The 26048-nt window shown below is 46.0% G+C and overlaps 1 protein-coding gene across 1 annotated transcript in view; it reads right to left on the bottom strand.

Annotated features, from left to right (window-relative positions):
- Positions 1 to 25381, bottom strand: part of Col6a6 (collagen type VI alpha 6 chain) — a 141469-nt gene extending 116088 nt beyond the window's left edge. The window contains exons 1-2 of the mRNA XM_085827969.1: positions 25152 to 25381; positions 11258 to 11425 (exon numbers count right to left, since the gene is read on the bottom strand). The gene's annotated coding sequence lies outside the window, so the exon portion shown is untranslated. The remainder of the gene's footprint in view (positions 1 to 11257; positions 11426 to 25151) is intronic.
- Positions 25382 to 26048: the final 667 nt, after the last annotated feature.

Raw genomic sequence — 26048 nt, forward strand, 5'->3', positions numbered from 1 at the left:
TCCCATTGGCATATGTGTCCATGGGTCCCCAGCTGATGTTGCTTTGTGGGGGCGGGAAGGGGGGCTGTGGAACCTTTATGAGGAAGTAGATCACTGTGGATACGCCTTGAAACTTCCTAGCCCAGCCACACTTCCTGCAACTTCCTGCTTTCCAGGTACAGATGCCATGTGCTCAGCCAGCCTCCTGCACCGGCACCCACGTCTGCTCTGCCTCCCACTCTGTCTTCCCCACCACCATCGAACACTCTGGAACAAGGACCCAAAATAAACTGTTTCTTCCTTAAGCTGCTTTCACTGGGGTATCTTATCCAGCCACTGAAAAGCAGCTAAGACACATCTCTACTGAGAATAGCTCCCCCGTTCCCTTCTCCCACTCAGCCACCATCACTGTCTTATTTCTGTTTAGAGAATGTGTCTTCATCTGAGAGGCTACAAGGCAATGTGTTTCCTCATTTATGTTCTTGATCACCTGTAAAATAAAATCATGTGAGAGCATAGGCCTACAATCCCAATACTTGGGAGGCTGAGGCAGGAGAATTATCAGAAGCTAAAAACTAGCTGGGGTTGTAGTGTGGGTTCCAGGACAGCCTGCACTACCAAACGAGAGTCTATGAAAACAAACAAAACTGCAGCAAAAGCAAAGAACAAGACGATGACCTGGTCACATGGCACAGTGGCTGGAAGCACAAGGCTGATGGCCTGAGTTCAGTCCCTGTCACCCACTGCCTGAGAGTTACTATTGCTGCGATGAAACACAACAGGAGAGTACTGACTCCTGAGCTGCCCGGTGACTTCCACATGCATCTTGTCTCAGGCGCATGCATGTCTGTATACACACACACACACACACACACACCACAAACAAGCATCATACATACATAACATACCCCATACATTAAATATATTTTTAAATTATTTGTAAGAAGGGAAGAAGAAGAAGAAGAAGAAGAAGAAGAAGAAGAAGAAGAAGAAGAAGAAGAAGAAGCCGCCACTCTTCCAGGACATCTGTAGATACATGAGAATCTCTCATGTGCTAGAAAGGAACCACCCCAAGGTGATACCAGGGCAAAAAGGGAAAACCTGCAAAAGCAAGGACCCCTGGAGGAGGGGGCAGGATGCAACACAAAGAGATGTGGCACGCAGACAGGAGGCAGTGAGAGCCTCTGAATGCAGCTGTAAAATACATGAAAGGTGCTTAGAGGGACTGCGGGATGCACAGCAATCACACACAGCAACCTTCACAGGACATAAAACTACTGGAACCCAAAGAATATAAAACAGAGTTTGAAAGCAAACATCAAAACACCGACCCATACAAAGTATATCCACTGGAACTAGATCGAGTGTGGGAAATATCCTCCTTCATACAAGAAGTTTAAAGCCAACAACTGTGTTGCCAGAGGACAGCAAAGACAGAGTTTTGTAATTATCTAACAGAGAGGGAACAGCATGAAGAGAGCGCTGGCACAGGCCTAATGGAAAATCTGGAGACAATATAGGAAAGAGGAGGTGACTTTTGAAGAGGTTGTGAGTGGGAATGTTTTAGAATTGAGAGTACAAATTGTCAGGGCTGGAGAGATGGCTCAGCCATTAAAGGCTGGGCTCATAACCAAAATGTCAAGAAAATACAAATGGTTCTGAGGTGGTAAAAAGGGAATCTTCTGTGCAGACGATTTATTCATATCAACAAATGTCCGAGAATAATTAAATATCTTCTGTCATAGAAACATTTTATATGGAGATCATTTATGATTAGAAATAAACATTAAAAAAATTACTGATTAGAAAAGTAAACCGAGGCAAGATAGACTGAACGAGCGGAAAGATGGCCATGATGCAAGAAGGCTCCCCTCGCCCTGGAGCCTGGTACAAACTCTCGCCAGCAATGAAGCAAGACTCTCACCAAATTAAGAACTGCTTCTAACCAACTTCCCTCCCCCTCCCTTCCATTCCCCTCCCCCTCTCCCTCTCCAGAGCCATAAACCTGTGGTTTTCTAGGAATCTCTCTAAACCCCATTTATTTACAAGGAAAGGGCCCAACTCGTGCACTTCCCCACCCCACCCCCATCCTGGCTGCCAGGTTGAGGTTGTCAGACCATCCATTCGAGGCTTGTGTGAAGCTCAGCCCGCAAGTCTCCAGTCTCCACTAACATGAACAAGAAGGGGAGGCAGACAGGGTCTTCGGCAATGTTTCCAGATCTAACTCAAAAGCCAACAAATGCTGTCGTCTACGGCTAGTGTTACGACAATCAGCTGCAGCTCTTCTGAGGAGCCCACGTCTACGCGGACATTTGCCTTACTCTCCGCAAGCCCATCTTAGAAAAGACCACGCCCATGCTCCCGGATACAGCTTCTATTCTTTATAAATTCCTTCTTTCTATAAAACTGTAACATGCCGGGCGTGGTAGTGCACACCTTTAATCCCAGCACTTGGGAGGCAGAGGTAGGCGGATTTCTGAGTTGGAGGCCAGCCTGGTCTACAAAGTGAGTTCCAGGACAGCCAGGACTATACAGAGAAACCCTGTCTCGAAAAACCAAAACCAAACCAAACAAAACAAAACTGTAACGCCACTTCACACTGTCCAACCTGGGGATTCTTTCCTTTGTTGGAGCCAGGAACCCAGACTTGGCCTAAGTCAGGATCCTTAAAAGGTTAAGGGAGCCCTGGGCTGCTGAATCAGACAACTTGAAACTGACAGAAACTGCTTCTAGATTTTTTTTTTTTTTACCTAAATCACTACTAAAGGATATATTTGAATAAGAAAAAAATTAAAACCAGTAAGAAAAAAGAATGGAACACAGGAAACAATAGAAAAGGAATTTGAAAGCATAGTGATAAATCTAAGAACCAGTTGGAACCATCTAAGAACTAATTGGAAAAATTAAAATTCGGAGTGCTTTAAAATAAAGGAGAAAGCAATTAAGAAAGACAACTTTGGCACTTGTATATTGCCTAGATGCTAGGGTGAAGCTGTGCTAATGTCACAGGACAGACATTTGAAAGGCAACATATTCAAAGGTATCCCCCAAATATTGAGAAGAAATTCTCAAGAAGAAAACAGTAAAGTGTAGACCAAAAAGGAGAAAGGGAGTTATCAGAATATATGAAGTATTTTGACAAACCTGTAGAAGCCACTGGTCCCAACACAAATGGTTGACAGCATGAAGTTCACAGTTGAGGATAAATAATCTAAGTGGCTAGTAGGTACAGGAAAGGCCCCACTCCTTACAGTTAAGAGGGAAATGTGTAATAACACACCAGGCTCTAAGATCATCTATGCTAGGATCATCATGTAAGAGACTCTCCTGAGCCCAGCTTGCCCTGAAGAAACACAAGTCAGCTCCACGAAGAGAGCTCAGGAGAGATGCTGGACTAGTTACGAGGTGGCTCAGCCGTCCTCAGCCCAGGTGTGAGGCATGTAACTGAAAGAGATCTCAATGGCTATGACCTTGGCCACCGGCTGACCAAGACTCCACACGAGACTTTGGGCAGCAGCCTAGCCCAGCCACAGAACCATAAGAAATAACAGTTACCTTAGGCCACTACTTTTTGAAATGGATTGCTCTACAAATATAGGTAACTGGTATATACAGAAGAACTCCATATCTGGTGTCTTGAGATGCTGAGCTGGAGGCATCCACAGATCATTGAGTGGGGACATTCCAGAGGCAGAGATAGATGCAATATTGGAGCCGAGTATGTTATCATTGTTTATATGAGTGTGTTGGGCTGCTCTGGTCTAACAGCCCCCCGGAAATGCAAACCCAGTACACACATCCCTGGACCTAAGGAACTCAGTGTGTTAGGAGTGAAGCACGTGGACCTGACATAATACGATGTGGGTGGATGGGGGCGGGAAAGAGGGTAGGGCTGAGGCATCTCAATGCTTTACAGGGAGAGCTGGTGGGAATTCTGAAATTCTACTTCCATGTTGTAGTTGCCCCAGTAAAACCCGAGTAGTGTCAAACACAGGCTCTCCCAGGGGGAAATAAAGACCCAGGCAATGGAGATCGGGAGGGGAAGTTACAAGGCCTTGACTTGAAATCAAGGACTAGGCAAACTGCTTCGCCTTGGCAAAAGCACAATTGGGTAATTTGTGTATTAGTCTCAGAAAGACACAGCTCGGACTTTACATCAGTGGTTCTCAACCTTCCTAATACTGAGACTTTTGAATACAGTTCCTCTTGTTGTGGTGACCCCTAACCATAAAATTATTTTCTATGCTACTTCATAACTCTAATTGTGTTACTGTTATGATTCATAATGTAAATGCTGGTGTTTTCTGATGGTCTTAAGTGACCCCCCGTGCAAGGGTCATTCGACCCCCAAAGGGGTCACAACCCACAGGTTGAGAACTGCTGCTTTATATATTTCTTCAAACATGGTTCCAACAAAACAAATGAAAACAGGATGCAAAGTTCAACATGTAAGTTCATTCATTTGGTATTTTTCGAAGGTCACATTTTGTCCTAAGCACACACTGGCACACAGGTTAGTTGCCTGTGCAGAAGAGAAGGTGTGGTTGTGCTCTGGCTCCTTTGACTCCACCCTAGCCTATAAAGAACACCCACCACTCTCGTCTTGTGGATGCTAATACTGAAACTATGAAGAATTCTGCTCTCTGAGCCATATTAGGAAAGCAGCAGAATTTGGATTCAAATTCTTTCCTTTTCTCTTCAGGACCACCCCTGCCTTCCGGAAGGTTCTGCAGAGATGTGAAAAACCCCTGGAAAGTTAAGGGTGCAGCTGGGAAGTGGGAGCTGGGAGGTTCCAAGTCCCCTTTGAATGGGAGGGTTTTGAGCTAAGTCTTATGGAACGTGTAAGTTTGTTGTATGAGTAGCTCTGGCCAGGGTGTGCATGTCTAGCAGCATCCAGGTGACGCTCATGTGGTCTAGAGACCATACTTTGACCATCACGCTTCTAATTTACTGAGCTGTCCCTCCACCATTAAAGCACACACACAAAAAATAACCCATAAAAGTAACCCGAGCCCCATCTACAGCCCTGTGTCAGAGAAAACCATGGATGGCGAAGGGCCTGTGGCATCCACATGCAGCAGGTTACGGTGCGTTCAGTAGGAGTGAAGTAAGTAGAAAAGAAGGACGTTGTCCCTGTTGGTGACAGAGTCTCTGCACTGGAGATCATTTTCTACCCTTACAGAACACGTGGCACCATCTGAAGACATCTAGGAAGGGAGAGAGGCAAAGGACGATGGTAAAACTCTTCAGGACAGTCGCACAGGACAGTGTCCTGCAACAAAGCATCACTGTGTGCAAATGCCAATGACTGATAAACGACTCAGGCTGAGAAACCAGAGCATCCTGAGCACAGAGGCTTCCTCCAGGGGACAGAGTGTGCTTTGGATGGAAAGAGATTCGTGCTAGGGAATTGGCTCAGCCAATCACAAGGCTAGCAGGTGCCAAATTTCCCAATCGGAAATGGCAACTGGAACTGAAGTTCAGCCTCCACTGCAGGGGCCATCTGCACGGAGGATTTCTTTCTCTTTGGGGGCACCTCTGGCTTTTTCTTAGAGTTTCACTGGCTGACTCTGCCACCATCTCCTGAGTTAAATATTAATCACTTCTGAAAATTATCATGGCAATCATCTGATTCTCGGAAAAGCAGTGAGGCAGAGTTTACACTTGTTTAAAGATGAGGAAATAAAATACAAAGACATCAGAGACTCCGCGCTAGATGCGAGCTTCAGGACACTTGCTATCTGCGCGTTGACTTACCGTGCGCAGGCGCAGTGTGGAAACAGTCTTGCTCTTTTTCTCCTCACCCAACTGAGTAGGTCACTGTGGGTTTTATCAATTTTCACCTAACAGGCCAGATGCTGAGGTACAGAGCTGCAAGACGGGTTACCCAGAACTAGATAAAGAGCTTACCTACAAGGCTAAAGATCCCGGATGTGGACTGAGGCGGCCTGGCTCCTGGCTCCATACCCTAACCTGTGGTCCTCACTCTGGAGCCAACTTCCCTCTCACCAGAAATCTGGCCCCTCCCCGGGGAGCATGATTTGACTGATCTGAAAGGTCTGGAGGATGGATTGGTTTTAACCCAAAAGGTTTAGGTAGAGCTTTGATTGGGAACAAACAGGTGCTGCCTGGTTTTGCTGATCGGGAAATCAGCCTGCCGCAGCCTGGAAAGCCAATCTAACGCACATGTCCGCTTTGCTAACTGACGTTTTTAATAGATCACAGCCTTCCCTGATCACGAATGAGCCATCAACAGTTGCTATTACATCACAGCGGCACACTTGAGCGGCTGTGGCACTAAATTGCTTGCTATATGGATCTTTCCAGAAACATAGCCAATGTGTCCTTACTCCACTGCCCTCTAAGTGTGGTCCTCTGGTCAGCCTCATCAGCGTGGTCGGGAAGCTTCGAGAAGCACAGACTCCAGCATACACCCTCCCCCAGAATCTGCAGTGTAACCAAGCCCCAGGTGGCCTACATCCATGCCAAGGCTTGTGGAGTCGTGCCCTGTGCCCATCTGGCTACTGCCACCTTCTCTAGCCTCAAGGTTTATTTTTATTACATTGTTTGTTTGTTTATTGTGTGCATGTTTGTGTGGGGACACATAAGTGTGTGCACACATCATGACATGCATGTAGAGGTCAGAGGTCAGCTTTCAGAGGTTGATTCTAGCCTTCCACGGTGTGGGTTTCAGATAACTGAATTCAGGTCATCGATCTTGGTGGCCAATGCCTTTTCTCTCCCAATTCTCTCACCGACCGCTTGCGGTCATCTTTATCCCTTTCCTCACTCCTAGTTGGTTCGTCGTCAGTAAGTAAGGTCCTTTGTCTGGGCTGGCCCTCCTAGTGTTTTATCATTTTTTTCTCAAGAATAGCATTCAAATCGTTGACTGAACATTCACCGGAGTAATTTTCTCTTTGATGTCTATCCCTCCATGGAATTGGAAGCCTCATGGGTTTGGGGTGTAAAATAGCCCTAAACTCTGTAAATCATCTGGCATGCTGATGCATGCTTACAATCCCGGAGCTGGAAGCAGGGGGATCAAGAGTTCAAGGTCATACTTGGCTCTGTGGGGAATTTGGGGCCGGCCTGGGCTACATGAAATCCCATGTCAAAAGCAAACAAAGCATAAACCTGGGCTAGGGAGGTGGCTCAGGATGCTTGCCAGGAAAGCACAAGGACCCAAGTTCAAATCTCCTACACCCACATAAAAGCAGCCACACCAGCACACAGCTGAGACCCCAGTGCTGGGCCGCTGAAAGCAGCAGAGACAGGCAGGCCCCAGCAGCTCCCTGGCCAATCAAATGGCTCAAAAAATAAGGCAAAGCAATAGGGGAAGACATCTTAAGTTGATCTCTGGCTTTTACATATGCACATGTGGGCAAGTGCACTCCTAGACACACATGTGACTACATGTACAACATACATGTACATATGCATACCCATCTATAGCACACAGACACATACATGCACATGTACAATACAGGTGTGCACATATATAAACAATACCCATGCAATACACACATAGCCACATGTACAGCACACATGTTCAATATAGACACATGTATGACACATGTACAACACACATGCACAAACCTGTATAAAACACATTCATACACGTACAACATACATAGATCCATGTGTACAACACACACACATAGAAGTGGAAACCACACTGACTTAGCAAGTAGGAAACAACCCAAAGAAGAAAGTTAATAAATGAGTTATTAGTTATAATAATAAGTAAGTTATTAGGAGGTTCTTAGACGAAGGCGGGACGGTGCCGGGGAGCCTGGACTGATAAGCAGGAGGCTTTAATCCCCTCCCTTTGCATTCTAGGGCGGGTAAAAAAGTACTACTCAATCACACAGAAATCTTCAAGGGCTTTGGGAAACCTCTGCAGAGCAAGGATCCAATTTCACCAGCTGTTCACTAAGTGAAATAGCCATCTATATCAGGAATTTAATTAGAAAGCCCAGAATGTGATCCCGCCTGAGAAAGTTACATTGCAGGCAGCTGCTTTGCCCCAAGAGACCAAAGGAAAGCTGGCTGCACTCTACGCTCCTCTCCCTCTTGATGAGAGCTCTCTCTGATTGATTCTGTTCAAAGTGCCCTTGTGGGGACCACTTTTGAATGGCTAACGTATTGTATGGAGATTAAGTACCCGAACAGCTCCTGGCAATTGATCTGTAGTGTCTTTCAAAACAGGACAGAAATCAGATGGCTTAGGCTGAGTGCCCTCAGGTCCCTGTACCACGATTACTCATGGAGAGCTCATCCTGATGACTTTGACTTAGAAAGAAACGAGCATCAAGAAGATACGAGGAGCCGGGCGGTGGTGGCGCATGCCTTTAATCCCAGCACTTGGGAGGCAGAGGCAGGTGGATTTCTGAGTTCGAGGCCAGCCTGGTCTACAAAGTGAGTTCCAGGACAGCCAGAGCTATACAGAGAAACCCTGTCTCGAAAAACCAAAAAAAAAAAAAAAAAAAAAAGAAGATACGAGGAGAGGAGATGGGGCAGGTGGTGAAGTGCTTGCCACAGAAACACGAGGACCTGTGTTCTGACCAGGTCCAGCACCCATGGGGAAAAAGCTGGACTCCACAGTGTATGTCTAAAGTCTCAGTACTGGGCAGGTGAAGACAGGAGGAGTCCTGTAGTTCCTTGGCCAGTCAGGCTAGCCAAACTGCTGGGAGCTAGGTTCAACAAGGGACTCTGTGTCAATAAATAAATAAATAGGGGAAGAGCCACTGAGGAAGACATTCTAGTGTAGACATCTGGTCCCTACACCTGCATACACAGAGAGAGACAGAGAGACAGAGAGAGAGAGATAGTCAGAGAGACAGAGAACTTGTCTGGAAAGTAATTGGAACAATATTACTGTCATGGGAAGGGTGCCTAAACAGAGAGTGATCTAAGGGGTATCCTAAGTGCATTTTAGTAAACCCTCTCTCCTGCTGATACAGGAGAGTGAGTGTGATTTAAAGGAACTCCTGGAAGATTGTGAAACAGAACACTGAGAGAGCCTAGATCTCCACCTCACCTAATTCCCAGAGGCTCATCTTTCCCCATCTGTAAAATGAAATCAGCGTTGGCTCACACCTTCATCCCACCACCTACCATGCATTCTCTCATTCACACCTTCATCCCATCACCTACCATGCATTCTCTCATTCAAGTGATTTTTTAAAATTGATTATTTGGAAATCTCACATCATGTGCCCCAATCACACTCATCTCCCAGTGTTACTATCTTCATCCCCCTTCCCCCCATGACCTTCCCCAAACCACCACCCCCCCAAAAAAAGAAAAAAACTAAGCAAATCATGTCGTGTGGTCTATATACTCACTGGGGCATGGTTAAATTCCTAATGGCTACCTCCCCATGGGAGGATGAGTCTTTCTCCCCTTGTATCTGACCCTCATCAGCTGAGGAGAGCCATGTGGGTGGAACAGGGTGGGGCTAGTTCTCCAGCATCCACAACACTGCCTACTGCAGTGCTGTGGATGGGTAAGGGGCAGGGCCAGCTCTCCCATGCTCTTGGCACTGTGCATGTACTAAATGGCATGCTAGGTAGAAGATACCCAATAAAAGAAACCAGTAGGGCTCTGCCCTCATGACGCTTGCAATTAACTGAAGAAACAGGGTGTTTGTGTTGGGCTCCACTAAATATAAAATTAGAACCACAGTGTATACAGAGAAGGGGTTCCTCTAGATACCCCACAACTAACCCATTCCAAATGCCAGTCCCCAACTAAGCCCATGTCATCATCACTTCTAGCTGGATTACTACAGTAGTGTGCATACACACACACACACACACACACACACACACACACACACCATCAAATCCACACACAATAATCAATTTTTTGAAGATTATGACTCAGGTCAAAAAGTCCCTGGTGACCTTTCATCATGCTCAGACTAAAGGGCGGTTCTGGAAGGCTCTTGAGGGTCCGCAGTTCTGAAAGGCTCTTGAGGGTCTGCACAGTACAGGCCACATGATCCTGACCTCATCTGCTGGGCTTTTCCTTCCACTCCTCCACTGCAGCCACGCTGGCCTTCCTGCTCCCTGAGCAAGCCAGTGTGTAGTGAGTAAGAGGTCTTGTCACACAGATAAGCACTGGAGAAGCCAGGAAAGTTAAACATACATGCATGTTTCCTCAAAGGAAAGAAATGTTTGCCTGTCTTCTACCCAGAACTCCCAGGGGGTTGGGGGGACATGTAGTTTACAACCTGGTGATCTTTTGCTATGAACAGGGCCTGGCTTCACTTGAATCCTCCAGAATATTATGTTTGTTTATCCCAGACTTTCCCCTACTAAATCTTGAGTGTTGCTTCTCAGTCCAGAAGCCCCATCCTTCTGAGAGAGGTCACTTGTACTTTGCAACCGCCTAGGTGGCTTCCATGTTATCTTAGGGCCAGGCCAATCCTGACTCCCACAGACATTGTGTTTACCTCAGTCATTCTCCCTAGACCCCCATGTTGAGCATTGGTTTTGAGTCAACAGAACCCATCTTTATGGAAGAAGCCATATGTGCTTTGTAAAGGGTTTCAATGTAAACATGTCTTAATTGATAATTAATAATTATCAATTATTAATTGATTATTAATAATTATCAATTATTAATAATCAATTATTAATAATCAATTGATAATTGATAATAAAAAATCTGATTTTTTCCAGAATTGTGCTTAAATATGGCTAAAATAAATCACCAAGTGTCAGACCCCAGAAGTTTGACCCAGCACTGGTTAACTAAGTTGGGCTGAACTGAGTTTCATTTCCCTGGAACTGAATCATCTCCCTGCTTGAGGGGGGACCCCCCCAGAATAATGAACCTGGATATGGCCCCAGAGAGCTTCATTTGCTCACACATTCAGTCAAAGATGTTGAGATACTGATACTTAGGGACTTTGATCTCTGCTCAAATGTTGCCTTCCCAGAGTCTTTCTTGTCCATTTAGAGTCACCTCGCCAAGCCACATAGTCAACTACCAGTCCCTTAATCTATCCTTTACCTAAGGTGGTTAATTCCACTTCAAAGCTAGTCCTTGACTTGCTATTGTTTGTTTCCTATCTGGAAGTAGGACTCTGTCCATATCATTTTTAATTATCTACAATAGACTTTGGACATAAAAGGATGCCAAATAAATGTTTATTGTTACTCTGCACTGTGATGATATACGTCTTGACACACTAAGAATTACTTATTTCAGGGTGATCAGGGACGGCTTGCTTGCAGAACACAATGCTGAAAGAATGGTTTGAGCTTACCAGGCCAAGAGGAGTGTGGTGTTGGCTGGGGACCAGGGATTGCTCAAAGGCTCTGAGGTGGGAAGGAAAACAGTGTAGTGAAGAAACTAGAAGATGAGCTGTGGAGATGACTCAGTTGGTCAAGTACTTCCATGTGAGCATTAGAAGCTGAGCTCAATCTTCAGAGACCTGGAAAAAGAATAATAAAACAAACAAGCAAAAGACCTGGGTACGGTAGCCTGAACTTAATAATTGCAGGGCTAGAGATGGGCAGATCCCCGGGGCTTACTGGCCGCCAACTTGCCAAGTTGTAAGCCAATGAGAAATGATTTCATAGAAAAACAAAGAAGGATGAGTGTTGTGTTTTATAAAAGAAGGAAAAGGAGCCAAGGATATGTTTGGTGAATAGCTCCTGAGACAATACTTGAGGCTGTCCTCTGGCCTCTACATACATGCATACACTCAGTATAGCTGGACACGCACACACACACACACTCACACACATGAGGGTATCAAAGGTCATCTATACAAGCAGAACATAGAGAAAACTGCTAGGGAATTTTTATTGCTGTGATGAAACACCAGGACCAAAACCAACTTGGGGAAGAAAGGGTGCGATTTGCTTTGCCTCCCAGTGTCCATCACTGACAGGAGTCAAGGCAGGAACCTGGAGGCAGGAACTGATGCAGAGGCCATGGAGGAGTGCTGCTTACTGGCTTGCTCCAACAGCTTGCTCAGCCTTTCTTATGCCCCCAGGACAACTAGTCCAGCAGTGACACAAAGAACCGCCACACCCACCCACATACCAATCATCAAATCAAGAGAATGTACCTCTGTCATGCCTACAGGCCAGTCTGGTGGGGGCATTTTCTCATCCAAGGTCCTTTCTTTGAAAATGACTCTACTTGTGTCAAGTTGACATAAAATTAGCCAACACAGCCCTGAATGAAGCTGGATACCAGGAAGTGACCAGACTGCTCACAGCTGCTTGGGAGCCATTCATGCTTTGTCAAATCTTTATTCCTAGCTTATGAACGGATTTTAACTGGGAAAGTTAGGGAAAGAACCAATCACCTTTACTTACCAAAGAAAATCTGAAAAGATTTATTAAGTCCCTGCCTTAAGCCAAACAATAAAATGAGACAAGATTCCTGGAAATATTAAGCATAGTCAATTTCCATGGCAGAGACTCAAGCACACACTAGGCAAGTGAACTGGTTCTATCACTGAACTGCATCCCAGGCCCTGAGCTGCTGAGCTCTGTGGCTTCTCACCCATCACCAACCACTCTGGAGCTTTACGTCCAGACTGCATTGATCATTCTTCCTGCCCCCCCCCATCTCCTAAAAACAACAAACAAGGAAACAAACAAACAAACAAACAAAAAAGCCCCACTTATTGAAAACTCCCCTTACCATGAAAGAATGATGCCTGAACTGTAATTCTGCTCATGCAAGAATGGAACTCCAGTGTCAGCAGGAAGCTACTAGGCTTGTGAATATTTTCCACTTCTCCCTGCAAGGGGGACAAGTAGTGGCCAAGGCCGAGAGCTAGCTGCCTCCTGGATTCAAATCTTCCCCACTGACCAGCCATGGTCTTAAGAACAGCTGTTCCTTGAGAGCCTTCTATACCTGTCATAAATCATCAGTTGACCTAGTTTCTTTATTTGGGAGTGAGGGGTAATACTGGACCATATAGGGCTTTGGAGGCTCTGCGTTCACTGTCAGAAAACTCCATGGGTAGAAGACTTGAAGATCTCCTTTCTGAAGACCTGAAAACCCCAGCTCCTTCTCCTAGGGATGGTCCTAGCCATCCCTTCTCACTGAACCTCTACATCTCAGCAAACTGTCTTTTCCCGGGGAGTTCAGCCGGTACCAGGGTGGGGATATCATAGACGCCTTCTGGTAGATCCAGTGTACTACACAGCCAACCCCTGCTGCTCTGGCTGACTGTGGTGACAGCAGCGGAGGCTACATCTACAGAAGCTCGCTCTCTCCATAAAAAATAGAATGACTAGAGGCTGGGGAGATGGTTCTGTGGATAAAATGCTTGCTACGTAGATGGGCGTAGCTGTAGACCCATGTAAAAGCTGAACAGGCAATAGCGTGCTTGCAATCCCAGAACTCAGGAAACAGAAACAAGGAATTCCTGGTAGTTATTGGCCAAAACTAACTCAATAAATCGACAGGAGAACAACTGAGAACACTCAATCCCAACTTCAGACCTCTACACACATGTGTACACACACATGTATGCATATACATTCATGTGTCTGCATACATGCAAGCACACATACATTCATGTGTCTGCATACATGCAAGCACACATACGTGCGCACGCACACACACACACACACACACACACGCAAAGGAGAGAAGCAGAATAGTGGAAAAGCCTGTTGGATCATCAAAGAAGAGGTAAGTTAGCAGATACTTGAAAATCTACAGGTTTAGGGAGCAACTATTTAAAGTATTCTGCACCACAGAATAAATATTTATGGATTTATCTAGTCTGGTCTATCAAGGAAAACTGTTCTGAGAACCTAATATAAATGTCATTAGTCATTAATTTACCTATATTCCTTATAGTGACCATTCATTGCAAGTGATTGCGTGTCCCGTAATTATTAGATCTATGGACATGGTGGGGTTGGGGGTTGCAAAGTTTGTGGTACCCCTGGCTCTGCCAGCTTGAAAACAGTCTAGTTACAGATCCTAAGGTAAGTGCACCAAGGCAGTAACTTGACAAATATAACTAAAAGCCCTTAAATCCTGACACCTCCCTGGGGGCTCATATCTCAGTGTCTGCCTCAGTTGCGTTCTTAACTTGGCCATCCACTACACACATCTGGGTTTGTTTTTGCCTTCTTCACCAAGTGGTAGCAACCTGGGGATTCATTTACTGTGCATCCCCAGGCAGTCAAATCACCTTCAAAGTGCTGAACACTGTAGGAGCACCCTGGCAACAGTCCCCGGGAGACCCAACAATTAGATGCCTAATGGCCCTGCTTCAGGATGATGGCAGTAATCAGGGAGAAAGCCAAGCAGCCTCCTCAGTGGGGAGAGGCTTATTAAGGCGAAAACTCTTAGAAATAGCTCCATTTCTGCTCCGATCCAGGGAATGCAGGGGCTGACAGCTGGGAGGAAGGATCATTTGGAGGAAACGGTGGAAGAGCTATGGCAGGACTTGCTTTTCCAAAAGCCCACGCTAGGATTGAAAAGACATCAGAAAAGCCAGGTGTGTTAGCTGGATTACCAATGCCTTTCTGCCTCTGGGCTTTCACCCAGTCGTTCTATACCAATATGGGCCTTCAGCTTCCACCTCCTAGAACATGGCCTCATGCATCTCAAAGTGTCACAGGGTCAACTTAAGCATCTTTCTATCTTGGTGACTCCAAAGTGACTATTCCTGAGCACCAGCTATGTGCATGCCAGAGACCGCAAACCCATAATTTCATCAACTCCTCTCACTCTTCCTAGCTTGGGTATTGTTTCCATTAGCCTCTTATCAATGGGTAATAGTTCAAAGAGTGTCTGTGAGCTGCCAGTGGTTCTCAGCTAGTAAAGGACCTGATGTTAGCTCATTTATTCATCTGCAGATATTAGTAGAGCGTCTACTGAGTGACCAGAGCTGAGGCTGGCCTGGAGAACACATGCTCGCGCGCCCACACACACATCACACACATCAAAGCAACCAGTTTACTGGAGAGCCATCTGATTACTAAACGGCCTGGTAGCTCTTCCCAGTAGATATAATCTGACAATGCTTCTCTTAGGAATGGATGTTGATGGTGCTTATCCTAACAATGGAGGACGGAAGCATTTAGCCAAGGCCTGGAATCTAGAGAATAGTACTGTCCTGGGCAGAGGAAATCTCAAGTGCAAATGGCAGAGGTGGGAGAGAGTAAAGTCTCCCTACAGACCTTGAGGAAGGGACTGGAGGGAGAGATTCAGGCATAAGACAGACAGGAAAAGTAGAACTCAGATTAGGTGATGAGAAGACTTTAACCAGAATCAGGATGGGTTTTAGCCAAAGCCACTGGAGTATTTTAAACAGAGAAAAGTACAAGCAGATGGTTTAGGAAGATTCCCTGGGTTGAAATATGGAGGCTGCCTTGGAGGACCGAGAAGGCAGGTGGGGAGGGAGAATAGGAAGCCGGTGTTAGGTGAGTAAGAGAGAGGGCGCTGTTGGAACAGGGAATCACTAAATGAGGGGCTCGGGAAGGTTTGCTAAGATCTGTGGGATCCAGTTAAACTGTTGGGAATTAAAGTCAGAAACTGATGAGCTGGGGTCGTTCATGAGGGTTGGGGGAAAGGACAGGGCTTCAGGGCTGCTTTCTAGAGTGGCCACAGAGTGGTACCATTCGTGGGAAGAGGGGAAGGGATTGAATACTGTGTGGGACTCCTTGGGGGCTGCAGCATATGTGCAGTTCAAGTTCCTTGTGGACAGTCAGAGATCCAGAATGGGGTGCTCAGGAGAGGTCTGGGGGTGCAGATAAGAAAGTCACACTTAACAAACGACGGCTACCACAGAGGGGACTGGAATGTCGTGCCAGAAGGTGGAGGCGCCAGCTTCACCTTCATGAGCACATCCGAACCACCTCTATGAACAACAGAATGTGGTTTTGTGGTATTTCTCTAGTTATGGGGTTACAGCAAGCTCCCCTCTGCTCTGAGGTCACACTGAATCCTCACTGCCTCCCTCCACATTTCAGGACAGTTTCCTGAAACGGGAATTTAGGAGCAAAGTCAGGATCAAGAATCCAACCACGCCAGACACAATGAAACAGCTAGCCACAGAATTCTGTTCTCTAGTCTGGAAACAAGGATTCCATTCTTAATATTTGACTCCAATGGTATTGAAAAGGTGGCTATAGATCAGTAGAGCTGAGCTATCTGAACCTTCCATGTGCACTGAAATAGCAGCAAGAGTTTCCCCAAAAGCAGGCGCTGAACAAGAGCTCACATGGCCCTGTGTCCTAGTTCACTTTCTGTTTCTGTGATAATACACTCTGATCAAAAACAACTTAAACGATGATGGGATTTATTTATTTGGTTTGCACTTCCAGGTCATAGTTCTTTACTGAAGGAAGTCAGAGCCGGCATTGAAGCAAGAACTATGGGGAAACACTGCTTCCCAGTTTGGTCAATGACTTATACTCAGATAGCATCCCTAGATAGCCCAAGTGTCTGGCCCCTCTCCCCCCACCATGCCTAGGGATTGGTGATACCTCCAGTGGATCCTTCCAGATCAACCATACATCAAGATAAATGATCACAGAGTTGGCCAATCCTACAGAGGCAATTCTTTGGCTTAGGTTACTATCGATTCTGTTGACATTGACAATAAAAACCAACCAGGACAACAGATTGTTTGGGAAGTGACTCCTAAAAGCATGGAAGTAGAAAAAGAAGATGGAGGAGGGAAGGAAACCAACATTAAATACGGGCAATTTGCCACCGTGTGTGACCGGAACTCTCTGCCCTTGGCCCCCTCAGCAAAATGGATAGGTCAGCCCCAGGGAGTCGTTCACAAAGATGGGGTGTTCCCTCACCAACTTTAACCTGATATTAGGTACAGCATCACTTCCAGGATTGTTAGCTCATCAACCTGCCCCACGTGAGTCAGACAGACACCCAAGGCAGAGAAAACACTCAGGCAGAACTGAAGCGCTCCAAGTAAGAAGCCTGTAGAATGCACTGGATGCAAATGAAGAGAACACGGCCAGGACCCTAACATCATCTGCCAGCCAGCACAGCAAGGCTGGACCCTGAGATCTGGACGCTGCTTTAAAGCCTGTCATTGTGACATTCTAAATACAAACTGCCCCCAAGAAAATACAGAGGTGAATGGACTGTGCGCTCACCTATACAAGCTATCTTGAGGTGAGGCAGGAGTATCCAAAAGATGTTTGTGGGCCATTTGATGTTCCGTGTGATTTTTTTTCCCTCACTGAACAATAATCAAACATGATGATGTTCTATGAACTTCAAAGTTCAGCTGTGTCAGGACTCACACAATGGAGACTCCGGGTCAGAATTTCTTGCCAAGCACTAATCAAGTTGTTTTTTTTAAGGACCCAATGAATGATTAGCTTATGAATTTTCAAGCCAACACAAATGCCTTTGTCCACGAATCCTGGCAAAACCTTCCCCACTCTCAAGTTTGGAGTGCATAGCGCACACACAACTCAACAACACACATGGAAGTCAACACAGAGCCCCTTACTAAAAACGCTTAAGTAGCTGCGGGTACATTTGACGCCTAGTGAGCCCAACAACTTTCACGTCCAATTACATAAAGTAAGTTCATTTTTGATGCTCTCTTTTTCTTCTCTTTCTTCTACCATTCGTACACTTGGAGAAAAACTTTTCTTGCCAAAAGTAAAGCAGACCACGTCCATAGACTTGTTATTTGGAGCCATAAAAAGGGCTTAATTCTTAGCATCATCTCGGCTAATCAAGAGCCCCCAAAGGCGAGGTTCAGAGTCACAAAGATAAGTTGGCAGCATCTTGCTTTGGCGAGACCAACCTTCAGCGTGAATGGTGGGTGTTTATATTTTCCTTTATCCTGCTAGGAGCTTGAAAGTTTATAGTTTTTCCCTGAGACTGTACAGCTTAAGGATTTTTCAGAACATCATGAAGTTTTGCACATTCCTGAATTTCCTAAGAGCATCTGCCCCAGCTTGCAAAGAGACATGTACTCCAGCCAGAGTTTTGAAATCCTAACAGCCGTTTATATGCAAAATATTTGAGTACCTACTAAGTGACAAGGAACCGTGGGAAGCATTAAGGATAAGAAAACCACGGGGTGCCTTTTCCTTTGGCATAGGGTTTGTATTGGCTAAGCAGTATCCTTTTCTGCCCTTGGATATCTTTTCCAAATTATCCCTCCTGCCAGAGCTGTGAGCTCGCTCCAAGACCAGAGTTAGCAGGAGGGCAAGAAACTGGCAGAGTGACTGGGGGAAGACTATTATGTCTTTACTAGGTGTGCCTTTTAAATAGCCACTATGTAGCAAAGGGCCTCTGCATCTTCACTCTCTTTCCCTTGAGAAGCTTGAGGTTGCTATGGAAAACTGATTTAAAATTTTGAAAATGTAGGTATACGTTATGGATTTTAAAAAATGTACTCTGACATTTTGCACCTCAATAGATATTCTGAATGCCGCTGCTATACTCCATACTTAGGGAAGAATTTTATTCTATCTATCTATCTATCTATCTATCTATCTATCTATCTATCTATCTATCTATCTATATCTATTCATTCATTCATTCATTCATTCATTCATTCATTCAGACAGTATCCCATGTAGCCCTAGCTGGCCTCAAACGCATATGTAGCAGAGGTTAACCTGGAACTCCAGATCCTCCTGCCTCTGCCTTCCAAGGACAGGATCTCAGGTGTTCATCACCACACCAAGGCAGTTCTCCATTTTAGCAGTCATTCCCTTCTGCTGACAGTCAGGGGAGGGGCTGGGGAAATGGCTTAGAGGCTAAAGTGTTTGCAGAGTTAGCCTGAAGTCAGGCACTCTAGAACACAGGACTGTAGTCTCAGTGCTGGAGAGGCAGAGACTGGGCTGGTGGGGATGATCCTTGAGGCTTGCCGCAGGTCAGTCTAGCTGAATGGGAGAGCTCACGTTTGCTGGGGGACTTGTCTCAAAACTAGACAGAGAGGGCAGTTGAGGGAGCCACCTGACATCAACCTACATACACAGTGGGGGGAGGTAGGGGAAGGGAATGGAGTGTGGGGTGTGGACTAGAAAGATATTTTCAGCATCACAGAACCATGATCCACAGAGTGAAAAACAATAAACATGCTTTATCGTTTTACTTTCTGTGTTTCACTTGAATGTAAGTCTGTGCAGCACATGTGTTGCCAGCAGAGACTAGGAGAGGTTTACAGATGGTTGCGCACTGGCATGTGGGTGCTGAGCCCAGGTCCTTTGCTAGATCCTTTGCTAGAGCAGCCAGCGGTCTTAAGCACTGAGTCACCTCTCCAGCCCCTTTAGCATGATTTTTAAAGTCACCTACCTGTGGGGAGAATTTGATTTCTCTGGGAAAGTTTTCTTAAACCATAAAGTTTAAGATATGAGGACTTGTGAGTCCAATACAGATACCCTCTCCCCCACCCTCTCACCTCCCTCCTGGCAGCATCTCTTCCAGGATGGCTGCATGCCTGGGTGACAGGCCTTTTTGTAAGTGATCTTCATGAACTGGAACACTTCCAGGAAAAAGAGAGAGACTGCACCCAGCAAGTTTCTGCTCATCGTGGGTTACACTCCACGGAAACAAGTTGTTCACTGGGCTGGCAACACTGCATATCATTGAGTTTAACACTGACCGAGTCGTCCCAACCAAACAGTAGTGTCTGCCTGATTGCTCTCCTGCTGTTCCCCTTTGGGAGAGCGCCCTGGTGCTTGGAGTTTCCCTGAGGCTGTTGCACACAGGACGGGTGAGAAAAGCAAGGCTCTAAGAGGTCAAGGTTGGGGTTCATCAGGTACATCTGTCACTCAAGACCAGGTCTGTTGGAAGGAAAGTTAGGTCACTCCCTACTGTAAAAACCAACAGTCACAGCAAGCAGAGAAGTCAAGAGAGGCCCAGGGATGTGGGTTAGTAGTTACCAAACAAGCCTAGCGACCTGAGTTCAGTCCCCAGGAAGGCACTGTGGGAGGAGAAGACGGACTTCAGTAAGTTGTCCTCTGACCTCCATCTATATGCCATGGCTTCTGTGTGGCTCCCATCCACATAAACACATAAAATAAATAAAATGTAATAAGAAATTAAAAAATATTTTGTCCAACATTTAATCAGCACTGGAAAGTCATGTTTGTAGTACATATGAGAGAGTAATCAGGCTCAGAGTGGTGGTGTTTAGCTTTCATCTCAGTCTTCAGGAGGCAGGAGGATTTCTATGAGTGTGAGGCCAACTCAATCAATACAGTAGTGAGTTTCAGGTTGGCCAGGGCTACAGACTCTGTTTCCAAAGGAACAAATAACAAGGCAGGTCAAATCGACAACAACAAAGGAGAGAGAGTAAAAGCCAGGAAAGTATAATGGTCACCATACTTATTTTTGGGGACAGCCACGTGAGGGTCAGTTGCTTTCAAATGCACAACCATTAGCTTGGCCCTTAGTTACTTACCTTGTAATATAGTTAACAACATCATTTTTAGTTTTTGAGACATTCTGAGCCAGGGCATATATACTGAAGGTTTAACCTCCATTTTTAAGAGCTTTATATTAGCGGGACTGTGTAGCACACGGAGTCTACAGATGAATGGATGCTGTGCTTGACTCTAGTCACAGCTCTTGAAGCCTGGTCCTTGTTTGGTGACTTAGTTAGCTTCTGCCAGCACTGTCCACACAAATACACATTCCCTGCATTCATATTGCAAACACTAAAACTTTCAAGCATCTAGACTCTCCAAAGGGATTAAGACAAGAAAACTGTACTTCACATTTAACAACAGTATCCTTGTAGAATTATATCGCTAGAAGACTTAGCAAAACCAAAAGATTTTTTTTTCCCGAGGCAAAGGTTTATCCCCTAATGAATGCTTAACAAAAACTTTGTGAATATAATACAATTTGGTTTTTTTGTTTTTTGTTTTTTTTTTTTGGTTTTTTCGAGACAGGGTTTCTCTGTGTAGCCCTGGCTGTCCTGGCACTCACTTTGTAGACCAGGCTGGCCTCGAACTCAGAAATCTGCCTGCCTCTGCCTCCCGAGTGCTGGGATTAAAGGTGTGCGCCACCACGCCCGGCTACACAATTTGATTTTATGGCACAGCATTTAAATATACCAACCTTGTAAGTGGGAAAGAACCCTTCATCCAGGTTCTCTCCTCCTTTCCTTCCTCCCTTCATCCCTGTTACATTCCATTAGTAGGAAGATGTGTCTGTGGGTGTGCATCTGTTTGAGTGTAAGTGTGTTTATTTGTGTGTGTGTGACTGTCTGTGTCTCTATGTGTGTGTGTGTGTATGTATGTATGTATCTGTCTATCTGCCTGTGTCTGTGTGTCTATATGTGCCTCTGGGTGTGTGTGTGTGTGTATGTATGTATGTATGTATGTATGTATGTATCTGTCTATCTGCCTGTGTCTGTGTCTGTGTGTCTATATTTGCCTCTGGGTGTATGTGTGTGTATGTATATATGTATCTGTCTATCTGCCTGTGTCTGTATCTGTGTGTCTATATGTGCCTCTGGGTGTGTGTGTGTGTGGTGTGTGTGTGTGTGTGTGTGTATGTATGTATGTATGTATCTGTCTATCTGCCTGTGTCTGTGTCTGTGTGTCTATATGTGCCTCTGGGTGTGTGTGTGTGTGTGCGAGCACATGCAGAGGTCAGAGAACAGCTTGAGGGAGCCTGTTCTCTCCTGTCTTGTGGGTCTCAGGGATAGAACTCAGGTCTCCAAGCTTGGAGGGAAGTGTCTTTACCCACTGAGCCATCCCACTGCTCCCTCTCTGCATGTCCGATGTTATGAAAGGGTGGAAGGAAATGACAGTTTTTCGTCGAATGATGCAAACCTCTAAGGCTTTTTATTTCAAACCGCTATTTTAGGTTTCTGGACTTTTGTGCTCATGGCCCTGATTGTGAAGATCCTGAACAAAAAGCATAACAGTGTAACTGCACCCTGGCGTACTTGGGATTTGGTATTAAAAGCAATACCTCACGGCCAGTGAACTGACTCCGTGAGTAAAGTATTTGTGGCACAAACACAAGGGCCTGCATCCATGTGAAACCCTGGCACATCTGTGAGCGCACCTCCGTAAGTCCAGTGGTGGAGAGCAGACAGCAGGACCCACAGGCCTCACTGGAGCAGCAAACCCTAGGTTTAGAGAGAGACCCCCTCTCAAAAGTGGAGAAAGATGGAGGAAAACACCAGACACCAGTCTCTGGCTTCCACAGGCACACGCATGCCAACTGTACCCCCATGTACACGAACACACACATTTTTAAGGTGAATTATGAGAAAAAAAAAACTTGTAAGTAGCCTGAGGTGACAGGTGAAAATGGTTGGCTTCGCTCTTGACCAGAAACCGTACAGACTCATAATAAGATTTCAAGAGGTGAAATCTTTATGTTCGCTTTAAGAGCACCCAGGAAGTTACCAAGGCCATCAAGGGTGTGTATATGTGAAAAGCCACCAAGTATCTGAAAGATGTCACCTTAAAGAAGCAATGGGGGGGGGCGGTAAGAGAGTGGTTCAGCAGCCACAGGCAAGCACTGTTCTTCTAGAGGACCCAAGTGGAGAGAAAGCTCAGTGGTTAGAGAGAGCTTACTGCTCCTACAGAGGGCCAGAGTTCAGTTCCTGGTAGTCAGGGCCAGTGACTCTCAACTGTCTGTGACTTCAGCTCCAGAGGATCTGACACTTTAGACACACAGAGCGACACCCAGGTGCACACACACAATTAAAAGTTAAATAAGTGACTTAAAAATACGAGCAATGTGTGCCGCCTTAATAGTACAAGCCTGCAAATAGGTAGATGTCCCAGGCCCAGCCATGCAGATTCAAGGTGTCTGAATGAGTGCTACACATTTAGCTGAACCTGCTTAACACTGCAGAGTGTATCTGAAAAGGAGTGGGATGTGGCTTCTCTGGTCATGGAGCATCTCCAGATGAACCAAATACCCATGATGCCAAACCACACTTAACAGAGCTCATAGCAGGACGGTCCCATACAGCTCAGCATCCCCTGCCGCATGGACGTGAGACTCCAAAGGAACGAACTGGACCTACACCAGAAGAGGAGGCTGAATAGAAGGGAGAGATGCTCCAGAAGAAACCGAGGAAGCCAAAGCTTATGCATGGGAATAAATGCAAAGAATAAACAAAACTAAAAGTGGTACCCATCAACTAGGTCCTTTAAAATGGGCAGCACGTGGCTCTAGCCAGGGCTCCGCCACTAAGAGCTTGTACTAAGCTCTCCCTGGACTAAATTGTTTCCCCAGCACCTGCATTGAGCAGCTCACAGCCACTTGTCACCCTGGCTGCAGGAGATCTGAAGCAATCCTCTGGTATTGGCACGCACACATTCCCCTTACACACACACACAGACACACTTTAAAAATAAATAAATCTTTAAAAATTAAATTGGTACTGTGACTCTTGGACTCTCTAGCAGGAGGGAAAACCACACCCTTAAGAGCAGCTTTCTATACGATCACGGTGAGCTACCACTACTCCGCAATTAAAAACAATGATTTTATGAAATTCTTAGGCAAATGGATGGATCTGGAGGATATCATCCTGAGTGAGGTAACCCAATCACAAAAGACCACACATGATATGTACTCACTGATAAGTGGATATTAACCCCGAAACTTAGACTACCCAAGTCACAATTTGCAAAACACATGAAACTCAGAAGAAGTAAGACCAAAATATGGATATTTCGTTCCTTCTTAGAATGGGGAACAAAATATTCACAGAAGGAGTTACAGAGACAAAGTTCGGCACTGAGACAGAAGAAATGACCATCCAGAGACTGCCTCACCCGGGTATCCATCCCATAAACAGCCATCAAAACCAGACACTCTTGCATATGCCAGTAAGATTTTGCTGATATAGCTTTCTCTTGTGAGGCTATGCCAGTGCCTGGCAAATACAGAAGTGGATGCTCACAGTCATTTATAGGATGGAACACAGGGCCCCTAAAGAAGGAGCTAGAGAAGGTACCCAAGGAGCTAAAGGGGTCTGCAACCCTATAGGAGGATCAACAATATGAACTAACCAGTACCCCACAGAACTGTGTCTCTAGTTGCATATGTAGCAGAGGATGGCCTAATCGGCCATCAATGGGAGGAGAGGCCCTTGGTCTTGGGAAGATCATATGCCCCAGTACAGGGTAATGGTCAGTAAGCAGGAGTGGGTGGGTTGGGGAGCATGGTGTGGGGGGTTATAGGGAACTTTTGGGATAGCATTTGAAATGTAAATGAAGAAAATATCTAATAAAAATTACATTTAAAAAAAGAAAAAAAAAAAGAACAGCTTTCTAGTGTTCTGTCTTGAGTCTTAGGTAATCAGCAACACCCCAACTTCTCAATGACACCCGGTTCTCCCTGTTGACTCCCTGGCATTCACAAAAGTCCTCTTCAAACATCTCCGTACTGGTAATTTCTAAAAAGGATCCACAAGAAATCCTATCACAAGAGGCCACAAAGAAACAAACTGTTACTTCCTAGTTCCAGGGTTTTCCCTTCCTCTTCTGGCCTCTGGTCGAAATTACGTCCAAGGTTGGTTACGAGCCAGGCAGTCTGGGCTCCACTCATAGTAGAATGTCACTGGGAATTGATGTTTGAAAAGACACACTTTGCCTGCCTCCCTCATGCCCTGCACCACCAACAAAACCCTGACGTTATCTTTAATAGTTTGGTGTGACACTGGGCAGGGAAACATAGATGCTGTGTACCTGCAGGCTTGCAAAGGCTTTGCCTGGTTAAGTGACCCTGTGTGCCTGCCACGCTCCAGGCCCCATGCTGGATGTGGGAACAAAGAATTGGGCAAGGCACCTCTCATTCCAGGAGAACCCCGAGTATGTGGTGGGGGAACTCCCAACCCAAATCAGGGAATGACTAGCTCATACTGCTGATTCTCCAACACCCTGAGGAAGAAGTCGGAGGAGGAGGAGGAGGAGGAGGAGGAGGAGGAGGAGGAGGAGGAAGAGGAGGAGGAGAACGAGAAAGAGGAAAAGGAGAAGGAGAAACAACTAAACAGAGCCCATAGAATTCAGCTCACTCTGGGGTGAATGAAACCCTCCAAAGAGGCACTGTCAAGACCTTTAAATGCAGTGTTTTTCTTCACCTTGGTCCTTCTCGTAGCCTCTCTCAACTGGCTGATCCCCTGCCTCCCCTCACTGACCATTTACTAACTCTGTTCTGTTTCTTTCTCAGCGGACATTGGCTGCTGAACTTACCTCAGGGAAACTTCTACCCAGCCTGGGTGGATTTGAGTAGTGTACACCCAGAGCGCACCGTCCCCAGCACAGGATAGCTTAGCAGCTGGAGAGCAGGGGAGCCTGGATGTGACTCTGAGCGCGGCAAGGAAGCCTCTGGCCTCTGGGGTCCTGCAGGCTGCAGCTCCCACGCCCCAGGCTCCGCAGATGAATGCTGCTCTCCCCGCCCTGGTGGCCCCCAGGGCTCCGCGTGCTGCTCAAGCCTTGGGAAGGTGACAGAAGAGGGAGGGGGTGGATTTTGGAAGCTGGCACTATCCCGCCTGTTTCTCTGCAACGTGGACCGCCCCCAAACTCCTGGGCTGCAGACCCTGGGGGAAAGTGGAGGGTGGGGACTTTGGGGCGTGCTTGGAGCTTGCCTTCACTCTCTGCGCTGGAGCGCACCAAAGCAATCTCTCTACTTCTAGTACTAACCGCTCAGGAGACTTTTGGGTAGAGGAATGGGGTGCAGTGAGGTAGTCTAAGAGGTTTCGAATGGTAGAGACTTCTCCCTTTTCCCTGTCCTAAAACTAGTCACTCTATTCGCTTTCTTTTCATTCATCCAGCCTTGTGCAGTGTAGCACAGACATCTGACCACCTGCTGTGCACCTTGAGTAGGTGCCCAGGCCACAAAACCATTGAAATTGCAACATCTGCTCACTGTCATTGCAGAGACACACTTGGAGACAGTAGGGGAAAGGTAGGAAACTCAGAAAAGGCAATTCTAGCTCAAGTTTTGGAGATCAGTAGAAACACTTCATTCTCAAATAAATTCTAAAGATTAAGCTAGAATCCAAGAGTCCCAAACACACGAACGCAAGGAAGGACAAAGGGGGTCATGAGTCCCCTTCGGGAGAACCGGAACTCTGCTTCTCGGAACTT

The sequence above is a fragment of the Mus caroli genome, unplaced genomic scaffold (genome assembly GCF_978045245.1).
Source record: "Mus caroli unplaced genomic scaffold, Mus_caroli_1 scaffold_11, whole genome shotgun sequence".
Classification (NCBI taxonomy): domain Eukaryota; kingdom Metazoa; phylum Chordata; class Mammalia; order Rodentia; family Muridae; genus Mus; species Mus caroli.